Source organism: Macaca mulatta, chromosome 8 (genome assembly GCF_049350105.2).
Source record: "Macaca mulatta isolate MMU2019108-1 chromosome 8, T2T-MMU8v2.0, whole genome shotgun sequence".
NCBI lineage: Eukaryota > Metazoa > Chordata > Mammalia > Primates > Cercopithecidae > Macaca > Macaca mulatta.
Genome location: NC_133413.1, coordinates 92,429,604 through 92,449,391, shown reverse-complemented (window position 1 = coordinate 92,449,391; position 19,788 = coordinate 92,429,604). Strand labels below are relative to the sequence as shown.

At 37.3% G+C, this 19,788-nt stretch overlaps 1 long non-coding RNA gene across 1 annotated transcript in view; it reads right to left on the bottom strand.

The window, feature by feature from the left end:
* Positions 1-7,349: 7,349 nt before the first annotated feature.
* LOC144330618 (uncharacterized) overlaps positions 7,350-19,788 on the bottom strand; it is a 40,309-nt gene continuing 27,870 nt past the window's right edge. The window contains exon 3 of the long non-coding RNA XR_013396923.1: positions 7,350-7,754. This is a non-coding gene — a long non-coding RNA (uncharacterized LOC144330618). The remainder of the gene's footprint in view (positions 7,755-19,788) is intronic.

The following is a 19,788-nucleotide window of genomic DNA, read 5'->3' as shown; positions in this document are numbered from 1 at the left end:
CATATATACCATTCTAGGGTAAAAGTTTTTTCTTTTTCTTTTTCTTTTTTTTTTTTTTTTTTTGAGACGGAGTCTCCCTCTGTCGCTCAGGCTGGAGTGCAGTGGCCGGATCTCAGCTCATTGCAAGCTCTGCCTCCCGGGTTCACGCCATTCTCCTGCCTCAGCCTCCTGAGTAGCTGGGACTAAAGGTGTCCACCTTTAGTCACCATAGGTGACTGGCTAATTTTTCTATTCTTAGTAAAGACAGGGCTTCACCATGTTGGCCAGGCTGGTTGCAAACTCCTGACCTCAGGTGATCCACCTGCATCAACCTCCCAAAGTGCTGGTATTACAGGCATAAGCCACCATGCCCAGCCAAAAGTTTTTTCTTTCAGCCATTTAAATGTCATGCCACTCTCTCCAAGCCTATAAGGTTTCCACTAAAAAGTCTGCTGCCAGACATATTGGAGCTTCATTGTATGTTATTTGTTTCTTCTCTCTCGCTGCTTTTAGGGATCTTTGCTTTATCCTTGACCTTTGGGAGTTTGACTATTAAATGCCTTGAGGTAGTCTTCTTTGGGTTAAATCTGCTTAGTGTTCTAGAACCTTCTTGTATTTAAGTGTTGACATCTTTCTCTAGTTTTGGGAAGTTCTCTGATAGTATTCCTTTGAGTAAAATTTCTACCTCTATCTCTTTCTTTACCACCTCTGTAAGGCCAATAACTCTTGGATTTGCCTTTTAGAGGCTATTTTCTAGATCTTGTATGCTTGCTTCTTTGTTTTTATTCTTTTTTATCTCCTTTGACTGTATTTTCAAATAGCTTGTCTTCAAGTTCATTGATTCTTCTGTTTGATTAATTATATTAAGAGACTCTTACCTCCCCTTTCCACAGGCAGCGTAACCTTTCCATTTGGCCATCATCATTCCATGGGGGGTTCTGCCAGGCCACCACTGATGTTTGCTTGAAGTCCAAGGACTCTTCCATCAGCTTATTGTGAATGCTGCCAGGCCTAGGACTCATCTTTCAGGGCAGTAGGCTTTCCCCCAGCCCAGGGAAGGTCCAGAAATGCTGTCCAAAGTCCTAGGCTTGCACTCAAGGACTTCCAAAAGCCTGCTTGTTTCTCTACCCCACTGTGGATGAGCTGGTACCTAGGGTGCAATACAAAGTCCCCTTTAATTCTCCCTGTGCTTTCCTTAAACAGAAGGAGTCTTTCACCATAGCCACTGTAGCTGAGAATGTGCTGGGTCTCCCCTGAATCCAGCATGTCTCAGAGCACAAGGCCCATGAAATACTCCCTGGGTATGGCTGGTGGTTATTCAGAGCACAACGGCTTTTTTGCCAGCAGGTGATAAATCCTGTCAGGATAGGTTCTTCCCTTTAAAATAGTGGGTTCCCTTTTGGCCCACACTGTGTCTAGAAATGTCATCCAGGAGTTAGCATCTTGAATGTGGGCCTCACAAGTCTGCCTGGTACACTGTCCTACTGTGGCTGAGCTGGTAGCCAAGATGCAAGTTACTCTTTCCTCTCTTCTCCTTAAGCAGAAGGGAGGAGTCACTTTCGTTGCTATGAACTGCACTGCCTGGGCTTGTGAGAAAAATGGCATAAGCCCTCCCTTGGCCTTCCCAGCTGGTGTCTCCCTAGGTCACATGCCACACTATTTCACTGGCTGTAAGCTTAGCCTAGCACTAGGAGTTGCCCAGGAATTGCAGTGCTTGTGTCCTAGACTGCCTTTCAAGTTGACCTAGGACCCCAGAGCACTTTGGCTCGTGCTGGTGAGGCCTGCCAAGAAACTCAAGTTCTAATGATGGACAATTCCCCTCTGGCTACAGGTGGTCCAAATGCTCCCTCCATGCTGGTTCTGGCTGGACCCAGCACAACTTTATTCTCCACTGTGATGGGGTAGCACTGAGTTCAATGTAAAGTCCCCCAATTGCTGTACTCTCCCTCCCCAGAGTACACAGATTCTCTCTCCAAAAGGCACAGCTGCTGCCAGAGGATGGGGGTGAGAGGGGTGACAACAGCAATTCAACACTGCCTCTTTTTCCCTCCTCAATGTTTCCTTCCACAGTATGAAATTAAAACCAGGTACTATGATTGCTCACCTGATTTTTGGTTCTTGTGATGGTGTTTTCTGTATGCAGATAGTTGTCAAAGTTTGTTGTTGTTCTAGTGAGGTGAGTGGTAATAAATGGTGTTGGCTTCTATTTTGCCATCTTGTTTGGACAGTCCACAGTCTCAATTAACTTCTTGATAAGATACAGTGAAAGTAAGTGGCTCTTTTTGGTACTTAGCCATCCTTGTAAAGTCTTTTAGAAAGTGAAGATTATAACAACCAAGTTATATAGAGACCAATGGTTCTCAACCAGGTACAATTTTGAAACTCTCCCAAATGAGACATTTAACAATATCTGGGGACATTTTTGGTTGTCACTGCAAATGGGAGGTTTCTATTGGCATCTAGTGTGTATAGGTAAGGGATGCTGCTAAACATCAAATAATGCAAAGGGCAGCCCAACAAAACAAAGCCTAAAATGTCAAAACTGCTGAGGTTGAGACACCCTGAAATTGATTCTTGGATTGGGTATGTTGACAATTACATTCAAGATTCTGACAATAAGTCTAAATCCCAGGTAAGTAACGCCCTTTAGAAAATTCCTTCTGCATTTGATACATATGCTACATACACTGACATATGTGCAAACCCATCCTACACACTCTAATACATACATTCTACCTAACAGGAAAACTTGAGGCAACTCTCCATAATGGAAACTACTTGGATATATCTTTTTTTAATTCAAAAATATTGTTTAGCTTAAATTATACCTAAAAATTGTCTCAGTTCTTGTATGTATTCTGTACACACAGAGATAGCATACAGAAATAATTTTTTAAATTATACTATTGCTTACACATTATCATTTCATACAGATAATTGGCCATCTTTCAAAAATATGAAATGCAAAAGGACACTTTCATGAGGTTTCTTATTTGTTATGCAGCTTTGAGTAGGGCCTTAGCATCTGCACATGCCTTAATCCACATCCAAATGATATTATTGAGCATTCTAAAAAGAGTGTCTGGAAAATTATATGTCATAAGCTTAAACAGTCTGGCTGTCACCATCAGGAGAAAAAAAAAATGGTTTTAGCAAATGTTTCAGATGTATCCCAAAAAGGCTGTGAACATTTTCATTAAAATCAAGAATTTATTTTATAATTAGCATTCCATATGTAACCATTCCCTTCTTAATTTTAGTGGATTAATGGATATTTCTAATCTTCCCAAGAAGATATATGACAGCTTTGCTGTTCATTAAGTATCTCATTAGTAGACTCTGGAAAAGTAGGATTCTAAACACCCAAAATTAGTAAATGTTAATAGTCAGTCCTGAAACTTTTAAAATGCATGCTCTGATGTTGATAATTACAGCTGGTATGTCCATCATTATTTATTTATAGATGCTGTTAGTAAAGATCTAGTAAAAATACTTATTAAATAAATTGGAATATTGTCTCCTCAAATGAATTAATCGATGTCTTATTCTGTGTGGTCCACTTTAAATTGCAAAATTACTAGGGTTTAAAATGTGCCTTAAATTATAGAGTTCATCAAGGGAAATATAAGACATTCCCAGAATGAATCTGTATTATACCTACCGTAGCCCTATCCAGAACTAACCTAGACAAAATTATGAAACAAAGAGCTTGTATCTCAGCCTGCCTTTTGCCCAGTATATTTAGATGTCCAATGCCCTCTTTTCATTTTATTTCATCATATTTTAAATTAATTCCATCCCTGTTATTCCAAGCTGTTGAGGTTTTCAACAGTGCAGTTGTAAATACTGTGTGGTTCACCCTATTTCACAAAAATCACATCAACAAGTCTAATCAGGTTAACCCCTTTTCTACCTTGAGTTTCTCTAGGACTACTATAGGTAAACAACCTTAAAAGATCAGCTATTTAAAAGTAAAGATTTATCTGATATTCTCTCAACATTCTGAAAGCCATACTTTTCTTCCTGAGGAACTATTTAAATATTATATTTTATGTGAATTAGTAAAATATTAATTTTAGGCACAATGTGAAAAGCAAAGAAGAAATTATAATTCCTAAAGCAAGCAAATGCAAGACAATATGGCTAAAATGCCAGTAACTAAATTTAAAATAGAATTTTAAAAAATTCAATTAGTCAAAAGATGGCCAAGAAAAGGAGGAACAGAAGAATCAAAAGCAGAAGTGGCAAATAGTAAACAAATAATAAATTGATAAAATAAATCCAACAATATTATCAATAATTAAATTAAACGTTCATGGACAACATATGCCAATTAACAAATGAAACTGTCAAATCGGATTTTTTAAAATGCAAATCCCAACTACAGTGCATATGCTGGCTTTTGCAGACATGTACTTCAAAAATAAAGAATAGATAGATCAAAAATAAGTAGATGAAAAAACATAATACCATGTTAGCAGCATAAAGAGTCTGGAGTAATGTTATATTAATGTCAGATAAAATACACTTCAAGACTAAGTGTAACTTATGTCCTGACTCATAATAAAAACATAACACGTAAAATATGTGGGATGGGCCAGGTGTGGTGGCTCACGCCTGTAATCTCAGCACTTTGGGAGGCCAAGGCGAACAGATTGCTTGAGCCTAGGAGTTTGAGACCAGCCTGGGCAACATGATAAAGCCCAATCTCTACAAAAAAATTAAAAAAAAAAAAAAATTGCTGGTGGGGTGGTGCACCTGTAGTCCCAGCTACTTTGGAGGCTGAGGTGGGAGGACTGCTTTGAGCCTGCCAGGCAGAGGCTATAGTGAACCAAGATCATCCCACTGCGCTCCAGTGTGGGTGACAGAGACCTTGTCTAATAAAAAAAAAAAAAAACACACACACACACAAAAGTAAAATTTAAAAAATATATATGTAGGATAAACTGAAACAGTACATATAGGGCAATGTATAGCTTTAAATACTCATATTAGAAAATCAAAAAGGTTTAACCTAATGACCCAAATTTCCACCTGAAGGAGCTAGAAAAAGAAAAGTAAACCAAGAGTGTATCAAAGAAAGGTAGGAATAAAGAGCAGAAATGGAAGAAACAGAAAACTGACAATTGAGAAAAGTAAAAAGCCAGTTTAAAAAAAAAAATCCACAAAATTGATAAATTAATGGCTATACTAATTCAGAAATAATGAGAGAAAGAGGGAAAATGCAAATTACCAATATCAACACTGAAAGAAAAGTTGTCACTACAGATCCTTAAAGATAGTAAAAGGACAATGATGAAATATTTTGAATAAAAATATGCCAACAATTTTGGCTACTTGTTAATAATCTAATGTGAAGAGCTGTTTAAAAATATAATACATATAGGCCAGGCACGGTGGCTCACGCCTGTAATCCCAGCATTTTGGGAGGCCAAGGTGGGCGGATCACCTAAGGTCAGGAGTTCACGATCAGCCTGGCCAACATGGTGAAACCCCATCTCTACTAAAAATACAGAAGTTAGCCAGGTGTGGGTGGTGGGCACCTGTAATCCCAGCTACTCAGGAGGCTGAGGCAGGAGAATTGTTGAACCTGGGAGGCGGAGGTTGCAGTGAACTGAGATCGCCCCATTGCACTCCAGCCTGAGCAACAGAGTAAGACTCCGTCTCAAAATAATAATAATAATAATAATACATATAAAGAGAGTGCATACAAAAATGCTTATATTACACTGATGCCAACTATAAGCCAGGCTTTTTGTATACCATATTTCACACATCCTAATAATTTCATGGGTAGAAATGATTTGCTCTGCTCTATAGATGAGGAAACTAGAGCTGAGAAATAGTAACTTTCCAAAATTGACACAAAGAAAAGAGTTGTTATTTGAATCCATTTTCTACTTAGCTCCAAAATGTATACTTTTAAATGATATAACATGTTGCTATAGTGATACACATGTATTTTACCTTAATTAATACTAATGATATCTTCTAAGTTTCTTTTCTCATCCTCTCTCATGTTCCAAATGCCAAAATTGTGTATTTTGATATAAAAAATAAAGCAGCTGAACTTTTTTTCTTAAAAGCAAAACATATATTACAAAGTAATGGGACAATAATCTGTGATCTGAAAGTCCTAAGAAATTATAATAACTAAGAAAGGACAAATGAGTTTTAAGTAGTATGAGCATAATATAAAATAATCATAATCACAACAACCTCCAAGTTCCCTGGGTCAGGAAGCAGATTTTATGCAGCTTCATATTTGCCATAGGAACTTTGTCAAATTCTATGTCTATATCTGAAAGTATTATACAACTTAAATGGACATGACAGAATAAAAATAAAATAAAATGATTATCAAATGAATCATATTGAAATATAATTATTTAGTAAGTTAATCAAACTTTCTATAGTATCAGACCAAAAATCATCTGATGTAAGGTTTCTTATCAGCAAGATGTGACAAGGGAACAATGTTTCCAATTTCTATAGGAAATTCTACCTTTACTTCTATATCGAGACAAATTATAAATAAAACATGAGTCCAAATTAAAGATAGTTTCAGATATTCAGATGAAATAGGAGAAGTTCCCTTATCCCCCTCATAGGGCATGCAACAGAGGTGTGGCTTGCTTCTTCAGTGACCACTGCTCAAACTCCTGAGGGGAGCATGCAGATGAGCAGGTCGTGGGGAGTGTTTGGGGGCTCTGACCCCACGACAGTGTCTAGGGTTGAGTGTTTGCAGCTCCCAAAGCCCCAGTGGGCATGTGCTGCCATGTGCTCTTTCAGCTTTGCCTTCTCCAGGTGGCTTAATCAGCTCCAGTAGACCCTCTGCCTTATCACAAGGACAGGGGGCTTTCTGTATCCCGGGTTCTTGCCCTAGTGTACCCAAGAAGTCAGATCACACATGGGCTTGGAGGATGGGTGCAAGGTTTTATTGAGTGGTGGAGGTAGCTATCATGAGATGCGTGAGGAGCCCGAAGGGGGATGGAGTGGAAAGGTGGTCTTCCCCTGGAGTCAGGTCGCCCAATAGCCATTCTCTCCTCCAACTGCCCCCAGCCAAATTCCACATCATGCTGCTGTCTATTGCCTGATGTTGTCTGCTGGTGTCTGTCACTGTGTTCTTCTGCTCTCTTGACATCCAGCCACTTGTGTCTGTGCCTTCTAGGGTCTTGAGTTCTTGTGGGTACAGGATGGGGCACCTGGTGGGCCAAAAGGCAACTTTTGGGGCATGAAAACAGAAATGCCTGTCCTCATTTAGGTCTGTGGGTACAGGCCTGAGGGCGGAGCCCTCACCAGGGACCCCGCCCTTCTCTACCCAGCACTTCCTTGCCCCCCCATCACAAGGACTCAAAATATTAACTCACTAGTTTTTCTAGGAAATTCATTTGACTTTGTACACTTCACGGTGAAAAACACAAAAGAAGAAGAAAGGATATGAAAAGCTGTAAGCTCTCCAAGATTCCAACAGAAGGAAGTCCCAGGATGACAGTCATGTAGCAATTCTAGAAAATAACTGAACCAAATTAGAACAGAAAGCCAGTAAGCTCCAAAAAGAAGTTCCTCATAAAGAATGCCATGAGGAGAAACACAAAAGTATGTCTGATGAAAAATTCATGGTTCAGTTATGAAGCAAATTTCAATGAGGTGTGATTTTCAGCAATTAAGATCATCCATTCGACCTTAATTCTGGTGTGATTCTTCTTCTAACAGTGAAGTCTTGACAGTGGACTGTTAGGAAGAGAATTCTAGCATACCATTTGGATCTGAAGCTAAAAACATTAAAATAATAAAATTTATTATAATCAATCTATAAACAAATACTGAGATATTTATTAAAATGTAGATAATTCATGGAATATTTCTGCAGATATGGATATAAATAAAGCATGGAATATTTATGTTGAACCAAGAAACAAATTAACAACAGAAGACCCAATTATATCTGCAGAGTCAAATATAAATATTATCAACATCAATAATGTGAAAGTAAAATTTTAGGTGGCAAAATTTGAAAATGAATAATAAAGTAGCAAAAAAACATGTTTTAACATTAGTTCAAAATCAAGAGTTATTGTCTGAATATGATGAAATAATACATATAAGTTTACATACAATGTTTAAAATTACAAGGGGAGCTAATGGAATAATTAATAATACTAATCTCAATAATTGGGAGGACAGAAAGGCTTAAATAGTATGAGTTAAATATGTATCTTTCATAATACAGGCAGCAGAGTCGATATTTCAAGAAATAGCTTATTATAAGCTATGGAATCAACCAACAAATGATAATAACAGTTGAAAATGATTGCTTCTGACAAGTGAGTATGCAGAGTAGAAATTTTTTATTATAACCTTTTCTGTACTAGTTGAATTTTTAGCATGCCCATTCTGCTCTGATAAAATTAATTTTAAATAAAATGTAAGAGTATTTCATATACAGTGCTATGTAAATTTGACCAACAAATTAATGCCTTGAATATATTGCCATTGATGTGAGCCAAAGAAAGCATATAAAACCAAGAATACAGCAATTTTTAAGAGGCAGACCATGGTTATATGTCATATAAAATTTCATTCTATAGATAATTTCATAAGCAATAAAATAAAGATTAATTCAACAGGAATCATTTTACTTCTAAGTATTCTGCAAGCAATGCTCCTTTAAGCTAAAAGAAACGCAAAGCATCAAAATACTGCTAAGCAGTCATGATGTTAATGCACAGCTGAAAAGATACAAGCTATCACTAAATCAAGAACTTCAACAAAATTCTCAAAAGCATAAGAATGTTTCTATATTCCAATAATCAGAAATATAAATAATGAAAAATGTTGATCACAATCTCCAACAGAATTTCTGAGCCATCCACAATCTTCCCATTAAAATTGAGCTGTCACCAGTTAAAATAATAGAGAATATTTCTCCTTCAAAGATACAATTTTAGTATTCATAAGCCCTTTTCTCCACTGGTAGTCTTTCTTACTGTATGTGGTTCAAAAGTCCAGGCTATTTTAACACAGCTTTAGAAATCTTAGACCTCAAACTTTATAAGGAAGATGTAATTAAAAGTTTATAATTTTGCATTATTCGATGAGCTTAGATCCTGAAAACTCCAACTGTCTTGCAGTCTTCTCAGCTTCAACCTTCCTCCAGGCACACTGGATTCACCTGTGAACAAATCCTTTGCCTCACTAGGTCCTTGTTATTACACATTTACTTTCACCTGTGTCTCATGAATACTCTGAAGAAATAAGCATATTTTTGGCTTATACTCCATATCTACAACTTGACTTCAAGTAAAATCTACTCTTCTCACATAGCCACCTAGCAGCTAATAAATACTTTAGAATGGTGTGTTCTAAACAACCTTTCTGCTCTGAAATGCATGTATTGACAATTACTATATGTAAAGGTAGATTCTGTTATGTTAATGATTGCAGGATTATAGAACCCAGTATTTTATACAACTTGTACCAGAACTGAGAAATGGAACAGGCAGTCTCTGTAGGCATGTTTCCAGTCTTCAGGAGCCAGCCATTCTTAAATTTCCTAGAAATTGGCAGTGGGAGGAGACTTATATAGTCAGTTGAAACATGGTATTAAGAGAAAAGAGTGGTAGTACATGATGATCCAAACAGCTTTGTTACTTCTTCTAAATCACTCTCAGTATAGCACAGTTGCAGAGATCCAACAAAAAGTAAAAAGCGGAAATCCCAGAAACCTTGGAAAGCACAGGAGATAATGTTAGCAGGAGGGAACATATCCAAGTCACACAGCACCAAAGTGGCCATGAATCTGTATCGACCTGCAGCAACCTCAATTCTTGCCTCCTCAGAAGAAAGAATTCAACTGAGGGGCATAAGGCAGAAGGTGAGACCAAGGCAACTTTTACAGCAAGAGTGAAAGTTTATTGAAAATCTTTAGGCCGGGCACAGTGGTTCAGGCCTGTAATCCTAACATTTTGGGAGGCCGAGGCAGGTGGATCACCTGAGGTCAGGGGTTTGGGACTATCCTGACCAACATGGTGAAACCCTGTCTCTACTAAAAATACAAAATTAGCCAGGCATGGTGGCACATGCCTGTAATCCCAGCTACTCGGGAGGCTGAGACGTGAGAATCACTTGAACCCGGGAGGCGGAGGTTGCAGTGAGCCGAGATGGAGACATTACACTCCAGCCTGCACCACAAGAGCAAAACTCTGTCTCAAAAAAAAAAAAGGTTTAGAGAGCAGGGTGTGGTGGCTCCCATCTGTAATCCCAGCACTTTGGGAGCAAGAATGAGAGAAAGTACATTTGGAAGAGGACCAAGCAGACTACTTGAGAGATCGAGTGTACTGTTTGACCTTTGACTTGGGGTTTTATATGTTAGCATGCTTCCAGGGTCTTGCGTCCCTTCTCCCCTGATTCTTCCTTTGGGATGGGCTGCCTGCATGTGCAATGACTTATCAGCATTTGGAAGGGGCGGCATGCACAGCATGTTTAATGGAGTTGTACGCATGCTTACTAGAGGCGTTCTTCCCTTAGCAGTCCAAATGTTCCTAGATGGTCATATGCCAGTTAAACTCCACCTTTTTGCCTCTTAGTGTACATGCGGGAGCACACTTGCCCAGCTCCTGAGATCTTATGGGGAAACTGCTAATCACCAGTTTCAGGTGTTTCTGTTTATTGGGAGACTGCCTTTCCCTGGCACTGGCTGTGATCGATTATTATTTTAGAGAGGCAGTTTAACAACTACCTGACCATCACCAGATGGTTGCCTGACATTTCTGGTGGGATGGGGAGCCTCTCCTGCCCTGCTCATTTCTGACTACCTACCTACCGTAACAATAATAGCAATGATAACAACTATGAATTACATGTATTGAATATTTATTATGTGCCGGGTATTTTACCTTTACTATCTCAATTAAACCTCAATTAAACCTCAAAGAATCCCCATTTTATAGATTTTTAAACCAATACTTAGAAAGGATATCTAAATTGTTCATACCTAGCAAGTGATAGGATAGGGATTTAAACCAAGGCTGTCTGATTCCAAAGCCACCATGCATAAGCAAGCTGCTACATTGCTCAAAACAAAGATTTATGCATAAAAGAGTAAGAGTGGCAGGTAGATTTTACTAGAGCTGAGCTCAAAGATATAAACCAGGCATCAAAAGAAGAGGGTGATTTCTGGTCCTACAAAGAAAAATAAGGAAAGGGGAAGTAACAATCTGTTGGACATGTACTAAATGGAATTCAAAGGTGCCTTAATCCCTTCTGGAAACATTCTCTAAAACTCAAGATTGATACAGGAGGTAGTTAGGCATAAACCACAATTAACCAGTGCATGGGAAAGGCAAAGCTAAGGGTTTCAGGGAAATTGAAACTTTGCCTCTGAAAATTTGAGTCTAAGTCTGCTGAAATGATTTGACAATTGTGAAAATAAACACAAGTTAAAAGCTGTTGGAACCCCTGAAACACTTTAAGCCTTAGGAAAGATGTGACTGTGATCTGAGTCACATATGGTTACAACTTCTGTTTCTCAGATTATAAATTAACTCACTTTCTTATTTATCTTGTTCTTTACAGTGACTAGACAGAATTAAATGATATCAGGGACACAAATCTCTGCCTTTTAATGACCCTTGCTATAGATTAACTTCTCCTTTGTTGTCCTGCTTTGCTTAGACCAGATGACAAAACCAATGACTATTATGCCCTCTGTAAAAAATGTTAAATGTACCCTTCCCCAAAAGAAACACCAACTGTAACCAATCTTATTGCTGTAATTATGCTCTAGCCTTGTATGTAAAATGTTGTAATCCTGCTAAAAACTCATCTGTCTCTAACTATCTAAATGAAACCTTAACTTCCCTACTTCTGAATGCTGATTCCATCCCTTAGGAGTTGGTATTTCCAAGAAGGTTATCCTCAAATTCTGCACCTGAATAAACTCTCTTTAAATTAGATTCTGACTCTTTTGATTATTTGAGGTTGGCACAATAGATTATCAGGAGAAAAAACTTATTGCATGCATAGGCATGGAGGCCACACACAAAAGTATGAGACTCAAAGAAATCTCACACTTCTTTGAGAGTATTGAAGTTTTAATACCATTTGGAAAGGAATAGAGGCTTGGAGCCTGGAGATCAGTTATGGGAGGGAGAGGGGAGGAATTGCATATCAAATAAAAACTATCTTGTTACGCAGATGAAATCTCTCAGGTAGCAGCTCTCAGATTAGATAATAGCCTATAGCGAAAGTTTCTCTGTTAGAGCTTCAAAAGTGTCTCTTTTTCCTAAGTTAATCTTACCTAGATCAAGATAATGTAGATAAGGTCTCATGGAAATCCTGTTCGCATCTACTGTTTACTTCACTAACGTAGATTTCCTCTACAGATGTAAATCTCCTCCACAAAAGGACAACTCTTCAGAACTATTCCTGTGTCTGTAGCCCCTCTGAATATTCATCTCAAAATATACCAAAAAAGTATATTTGGGGGTGAGATACTCTACTCTCCTTCAGGGTGAACATATTTTAAGAGTTTAATTGTAAGTCATGGACATAAACATGGAAATAATAGACACTGGGGACTCCAAAAGGAAGGAGGGTGGGAGTGAGGGTGAGGACTGACAACCTACCTGTGAGGTACGGTGTTCACTGTTTGAGTAACGGGTACACTAGAAGGCCAATTCCCACCGGTAGGCAATGTACCCATGAAACAAACATAAATACGTACTCCCTGAATCTAAAACAAAAAATTAAAAGTTTAAAAAAGAGTTTAATTATAAGTGATTTAAATTTATTGAGCATATTTTAATAAAACTAAATACATTTCCATAATGAATAAAGTATTAAAAAAGAAAAGGAATATAAAAACCTAAATGAATCAAAAAAGATTGACATAGAGATCTGCATGGAAAATGGAGGTGGTGAAATCATGTGGTTCAATATTATATTGGTTTCAATGAGCCATTAATATTCATTTTTATGTTCACATTGACATTTATTTTCCTCTTTGCTATAATTGTTATGGTGGCAATTACATATTCCATATTTGCTGACCCGTGAATCAGATATCCAATGAGACCCTCAGTAGTCTGATCCAAGAAAGGAATTACCTGGTCTTTTGAGGAATAGAGAGTACAATGGACCTGACTGAAAACGACTCAAGATTCTACCACACCTGATCTATATTGGGATAGGGGTTTTAGGACCCGCTAGAATTGAAATACCATCTTCTTGGAGAATTTCATTTCCAAATTTTGCGAATGTTAAATATAATGAACCCCAAGTTTCTCTTCGTATGTTCAGCTCTCTTATTCTTTGATTCTCCATTTTAAAGTTTAACTTCCTGGTTCTCTTCGCTCCCTTGCCTCTAATTTCAGTAAACAACTTTCCCACGAGTCTTAATCAGTAGTTCACATCTGTTCCCTGGTCACTGCTCCATCCTGACTCATCCTGGTCACCTGCTTTGACCTAAGTCACTCCTGGTCACCTGCTCTGACCTAAGTCACCTCTAGTTACCTGTTCCTAACCATCCTTCCCACCAAACTACTCACCCCACCACTCTGGCTCATACCCCTGGCCTCTTTAAAATAGCCAGTCGGAATTAGCTTAGACTGTGCCATCCAGTCGTAGCCAACAGGGGAACGACAGAGCAGTAGGGGCTATCTGCATCAGGAATAAGAATTCTTTCCCCTCCCCTGTCCGGGTGTGCTCTTGACATTACTCCATTCGCGAGTCACACCCTTCTACAGAAGTAAAAATTGCCTTGCTGAGAGAGTTAAATTTATGTTCAAGTGCTATTTCTTTGCGGCACCAAGGAACAAGCATTTTGCATTTCTCACATGAATACATTTAAATACTAAATTTATAAATAGACGGATAGGTAGAAAAGTAGATAAGTAGTTTTTCAGAGAACTTGTGAATATGCGATGTAAACTATGATGTGAGAAACTTAGTGTAATCAAAAAGAATGAATTAAACTCAAAATTGTATCCAAAATAATGCGCTTTTGAGATTCTATTGTAAATTATTTGCCCAAGTTACACAGGCCAAATGTAATATTCTATAAGACATTTCATGGCTTGTAACTTTGTATATAAAAATAAGTCTTTAACTCTCTTATTCTCTAATTTGGCTCAGTTTTTCTAAAGTTTCTCTTTTATGTGGCCATTCAACACAGCATGATTGCTGCATGTAATATAATATGACAAGATTGCCCATTAACTTGTTCTCTAAAATACCCTTAAGTAACTGAGTTAATACAATATTTAGAATGGAGCAATCAGGTGGGAAATCTCGCTCTTAACTGTACCAACTGCTGAGCACATAGATTACAGCAGTCTTCCTTCAGCCTTTCAGTCATGAGCCTTCAGTGACAATTTGTTCCTCCAGGAATCAAGCTCTCCAAATCAAACAAAAAATTTTAAAGACAATGTTTTCTTCTTTAGAAAACACATTTTAAAATATAATAAAGAGAATAATTCTGCTTGCTTTTTCTTTCTGTATCTGAAAATGTTCATACTAGTCTCCATTAACTGCTCAAGTATGAAGTTTATTCAGAACTTTAAAATTAATGTAGTTAATGTGTGTTATTTCAGAAGAGGGTAAATGTTGGTCTTTTAAACCTCAATTTTTTCTTATCTAGTAAAGTGAAAATGTAGGATACATTATTAAATGACATTTCTCTAACTACAACTTAAAAGAATCAATTTTTTTATCAATAGATCATAAATATTTGTATCTACCAGACATTATATATCATTTACAACAGAATCTCCTGAGTAGTTATTTTTAATGAATATTTCTAAGCTGTTGTCTAGATGTACTGAATCAGAATTTCTGGAAGTGAGGCAAGGTACACTACATTTTAATGTCTCCCAAAAGTTCTTTGGATATATTAAAATTTGAAAGTGTTTGAATTATAGATTCCATAATACCTCATCTGGATTCCTGGACTTATTTACTGAAGCTTTAAGCAGTGAAAAATAAATATATTTCTACTATATACATACATATGACAAATAAGTTACCAAAATATTATATTCAGATTTTAAATGTAGACTTATTATTTATAATATATTTTTATTTTCAAATATATGAGCCATACTGAATGAGATTTAAGGGAAATTTGATTTTTATTATTGTTAATGGTATTTTATTATTGTTAATGGTATGTGTATCAACCTTAGACCCAAAGCCAGATCAATGAAGTCATTACTTGTTTCTTCTTTAAATAATCTTATGCCAATCCTTCTACTAAGTGCTGGAGATACAAATATGTATTACACACACTCCTTCTAGTAGAAAAAAAAAGAAACAGACTGAAAAACAGATCTCAGCAATATAATGGTTTAATGCAGCACTAGAGATATGCAAAAGTATTTTTGGAAGCACCAAAGAGTACAACTATCTCTTGTTGGGTGGAAAATGAATGGAAAGTATAAAGAAAGGTTCCTTGGAGATGACACAAGTAGGAATTAGGTTGCACAGGATGAGAGTTAGAGGCATTCTAGGCACAGACTGTAGAATGAACAAAGATATGGAGATAAGAAATAGCATGGCATGTGTGATAAACTGAGTCATGTAGTGAACTGAAGAGAAAACTGAATGTCAGGAAATGGTCTAGATTTGAAACTTGAAAGACAGGCAAAAGCTAGATTATTAAATGCATAGTGAGAGATGTAAATTGTCGTGGACTTTAAATAATTTTTATTCTGCTTTTCCCTTCTCTGGGACTGAAAACACACATTTGATAGACTGCTTTATATTGTCCCAAAGTTCACTGAGACTGTGAAAGGAAAATAAAATTTTGGGACACCAAATTCACTGTATCAAAGGGAAGTTCAGCTTGGGAACAGAGTCACACAAAAACTATCTTCTTTTTTGTTTCTAAACAGATAACTGCAAAGATAGGAAGCCACACATCTCTCTAGTTGGCTTCCATCATAAATTCCTTCGAAGAGAATGGCTTATGGACCACAAAATCTTTACCCTAAAACATAATTTTGTTGAATTTCATCCATGTCCCTGCAAAGGACATGATCTCTTTCCTTTTTATGACTGCATAGTATTCCATAGTATATATGTGCCACATTTTCTTTATTCAGTCTATCATTGATGGGCATTTGGGTTGAATCCATGTCTTTGCTATTGTAAATAGTGCTGCAATAAATATACACATGCATGTGTCTTCATAGTAAAATGATTTATATTCCTTTGGGTACATAACCAATAATGGGACTGCAGGGTCAAATGGTATTTCTGGTTCTAGATCCTTGAGGAATCGCTATACTGTCTTCTACAGTACTTAAACTAATTTACATTCCCACCAACTGTTTAAAAGTATTACTATTTATCCACAGCCTTGCCAGCATCTATTGTTTCCTGACTTTTTAATAATCACCATTCTGACTGGTGTGGTTTTGATTTGCATTTATCTGATGATCAGTGATGTTGGGCTTTTTTTCATGTTTGTTAGCCACATTAATGTCTTCTTTTGAGAAGTATCTGTTCATATTCTCTACCCACTTTTTGATGGGGTTGTTTCTTTCTTGTGAATATGTTTAAGTTCCTTGTAAATTCTGAATGTCAGGGTCTAGGAATTTTTGATCAGGTGACAGATATTGTGTATTTTACATTGCTGGGAGCTAGATTTTGGTCTGACAGGCAATATATTTAGTTGATCCTTTTAAAACTTGTTTTTAAGCTTTGAAGAGAGGGTATTAAAATACTCCCTCTCAATGGATGTTCCACAAGAGAAGTAAACCCTAATGTCTAAGGCAATGCTGTAGGTAATGAATTAATTTCTCTCTAATGTATTTAGAATGGTATTATACCAACCTTGAGAGAATTAAGAAAATACTTCTTCATATTATGTTTCATAGAACCTCAGTTGAAAAAGACAATTTAGGCACATGACTAAGGTATAGCCCCTTTGACATCACCCCTAAAGGCCAGGTGTTCAAAAAGACTCTTGATTCTAGCTGACCAAAACTCAAATGTCTCCCAACCCTGTATGAATTCTGGAAACTTTTCAATTTACAGCTTTCTAGCAGTTTTTTTGCCTGGCCTCGGGGAGTTTCTTTGACATATGTACAGCTTAGTATTTAGCAACAAACTCTATGGGATTCTTATACAGATTTTTGACATTCTTTCTCCATGCAACTTTAACCTCTTTGTTATTCTGTTCACAAATGCCAGGTGCATCAATCTTCCTGTACACTAGACTCTGTCTGCTTAACTCAATGATACCACTGTGCTCTGATGGAGATAACCATTCCTGCACTGTAGTTCAGAAAGTGCCTGAAAGCAGAAAGCTGGGACTTATCTGACTGTAGGCTTATCTTATTTGTTTTCCTTCTTTCAGAACTGTGCCAACTGCTTGATCAATATCCAAAACTTGTTGCTGCATATGTAGTCCAGTTTTCTAGTTGTGTGTGGAAGGATGGTAAGTCTAGTTCCAGAGTGAAAGTTTCATCTTTGACTTCAAATTATACTTGATGGAGAACCAATAAGGGATTTTAGTCAAAAGACTGCCATTGTTATATTTTTATCTCAGATCACTGTAGCAGTTCTGTGGAAGAAAAATGTGAGAAAGATTAGACTGTGAAAGAGAGAAGTTCCACAATTATTTAGAAGGTAAATTTATGACGACTATATGACATATATATATATATTATTATTATACTTTAAGTTCTAGGGTACATGTGCACAATGTGCAGGTTTGATACATAGGTATACATGTGCCATGTTGGTTTGCTGCACCCATCAACTCGTCATTTACATTAGGTATTTCTCCTAATGCTATCCCTCCCGCAGCCCCCTACCCCGTGACAGGCCCCGGTGTGTGATGTTCCCTGCCCTGTATCCAAGTGATCTTGTTCAGTTGTTCAGCTGAACAATTCCCACCTATGAGTAAGAACAAGTGGTGTTTAGTTTTCTGTCCTTGTGATAGTTTGCTGAGAATGATGGTTTCCAGCTTCATCCATGTCCCTGCAAAGGACATGAACTCTAGATGACTTACTGAATATAAAAAACGAGGAGGAAAAAGGAATCAGAGATAGCTCTAAGAATTCAAGTTTGGGTGTCTGAGTGTTAAAAACTTATATATGGAAGAAGATCTAGTATTGTGGCCATTTCAGTTTTGTCCATATTACCCTCAAGGCATCTGTGGAACACCCAAATAGAAATAACTTATGAAGAGTTGAATATACAAACTTGAGTTTCAAATCTGTACATTTTTGGAAAGATCTTAGGTGGAGAGATAAAATCAAGAGTAAGCAGCATATAAATGTTAGTTGAAGCTATAGAGGAAATAGTATTATTCAGGAAAAATATATAGAATCATAAGAGAGCTGAGATAAAATAAAACAACACTAACATTTAAGGCACAAAAGCAAAAGATGAAGTGAGAGGAGTAAGTCCTGAGAAATGAAGGGAACCAGGAGATTGTAGAGTTGTAGAATCAAGGTAGTAAAGACTCTCAAAAGGAGGGGTTAAACTATGACTTCAAATATAGTAGGAAATTCCAGGAAAATAAAGGCTGAAAGAGTGGTCACTGGCTTAGGCAATTATGAGGAAACTAGTAGCCTTTTACCCCTTTAGTAGGTGAGGATTGTTGTAAGCCAAATGGCAGCAGGTAGAGAAAATGAGAGAGAATAAATAGCAAGCACAGATTACTTTTAAAGGACTAAAGATGCAAGAGGATTGACTAAATTGAAGCTAAAGAAAATATGGGTCAAGAGTATGTGCCTTTTAGTATATGAGACTTGAATTCTATTAAGCTGAAGAGAACTCAAAAGTGCAGGAAAGAGGGAAAAGTAAATGGATTAAAGTCCCAGAAGAGAGAAGCCAAGATAAAATCAAGAACATAGAGGAACTGTTCAGCCTTAATCCAAAGTCTTGACCCCCATTAGTATAAGAAGAAAGAACATATAGGAATAAGTATCCAAGGCCACAAACAAGGCTTGTTCTGAGCAAGAGTTCCTGTGTGGTCTCCAGAGCAATGGCAGGACCCTGATCTATGGATGGTATACCATAGAGTTTAGGGAGGGAGAGCAAGGGTCTTAGAAACTAGCATCAAGGCCTTATTCGGGGAGATGACCTTCATCCACAACCTTTAGCAGTGACAAAGACCCTGGTTGGGAACTGTTACCAAAGTGGTTTTTCACATAACCTTAAGAGCATTTACATGAGAAGAGATAAAGAATGAGGATGTTGATAACAATGATGATGATGAAAATAGACACTCTGATGTACCCTGCCAGGTACTCCCTTCAGGACTGTATTCCCCTGGCTTCTGGGAGTACTGTTGACTGACAACCCTCAGCTGCTAGCTTTCTCAGCAAATTAATCTCAGCTGAAGAGAGCTGCCTTCCCCAAGGTCATGATTCTCTCTTGGCTACAGTCTACACCCAATGACTGGTAAATTCTAGGACATAGAATTCAGCCTCCTTGCCCCAATTAGTGACAAAATTGAAGATGCAGCCTAACTTCAGAGTTCCCTAAAGGGCCAGCTGAGGCTAAAGACACTGTCAAATTCCTTCCCTTCCTCCACTGATAGAGTAGTCACATAAAATACAGGACACCCAATTAAACTTGAATTTCAGATACTTGTGTCCCAAATACTGTATTTTATATTAAAAATTACTCATTGTTTACCAAAAATTTAAATTTAACTGGTAGTCCTGTATTATTATTTGCTAATATGACAAGCCTATCCAAAGGTTTAATTCTGAGCCTACTCTTGTATTAGTCTGTTCTTGCACTGTTATAAATAAATACCTGAGACTGGGTAATTTATAAATAAAAGAG